Source organism: Cebus imitator, unplaced genomic scaffold (assembly GCF_001604975.1).
Source record: "Cebus imitator isolate Cc_AM_T3 unplaced genomic scaffold, Cebus_imitator-1.0 Scaffold346, whole genome shotgun sequence".
NCBI classification, from domain to species: Eukaryota; Metazoa; Chordata; class Mammalia; order Primates; family Cebidae; genus Cebus; species Cebus imitator.
The window spans coordinates 677,940-679,125 of NW_016107661.1; positions in this window are offsets into that span (position 1 = coordinate 677,940).

Below are 1,186 nucleotides of genomic sequence, written 5' to 3' on the forward strand. Positions count from 1 at the left end.
CACACACAGAGTCCCCCGCTCACGCACCGCGTCCACTCCTCACACACACAGAGTCCCCCGCTCACGCACCGCGTCCACTCCTCACAGAGTCCCCCGCTCACGCACCGCGTCCACTCCTCACAGAGTCCCCCTCTCACGCACCGCGCCCACTCCTCACACACAGAGACCCCTGCTCACTCACCGTGTCCATTCCGCACGCACAGCGTTCAGTCCTTATAGTCCCCTGCTCACGCACCGCGCCCACTCCACACGCACAGCGTCCCCGCCTTACGCACAGCGTCCACTCCTCACGCACAGCGTCCCCTCCTCACGCACTGAGTCCACTGCTCACGTACCGCGTCCATTCCTTACCAAGTCCCCTGTTCACGCATAGGGCCACTCCTCACGCACAGCGTCCCCGCCTTACGCACAGCGTCCACTCCTCACGCACAGCGTCCCCTGCTCACGCACTGCGTCCCCTGCTCACGTAGTACGGCAACTCATGCTCACGCATAGCGTCTCTTGCTCACGTAGTCCAGCGTCCACTCCTCACGCACAGCGTCCCCTGCTCACGCCCTGCGTCCCCTGCTCACGTAGTACGGCATCCCATGCTCGCGCATAGCGTCTCCTGCTCACGCATAGCGTTTCTTGCTCACGTAGTCCAGCGTCCACTCCTCACGCACAGCGTCTCCTGCTCACGTAGTACGGCATTACATGCTTGTGCATAGCGTCCCTGCTCACGCATAGCGTCTGTTGCTCACGTAGTCCAGCGTCCACTCCTCACGCACTGCGTCCCCTGCTCACGTAGTACGGCGTTAAATGCTTGCGCATAGCGTCCCCTGCTCACGCATAGCGTCTCTTGCTCACGTAGTCCAGCGTCCACTCACCACGCACAGCGTCCCCTCCTCACGCACTGAGTCCACTGCTCACGTACCGCGTCCATTCCTTACCGAGTCCCCTGTTCACGCATAGGGCCACTCCTCACGCACAGCGTCCCCGGCTTACGCACAGCGTCCACTCCTCACGCACAGCGTCCCCTGCTCACGCACTGCGTCCCCTGCTCACGTAGTACGGCGTTCCAGACTCGCGCATAGCGTCCCTGCTCACGCACTGCGTCCCCTGCTCACGTAGTACGGCGTTCCATACTCGCGCATAGCGTCCCTGCTCACGCACAGCGTCTCTTGCTCACGTAGTCCAGCGCCCACTC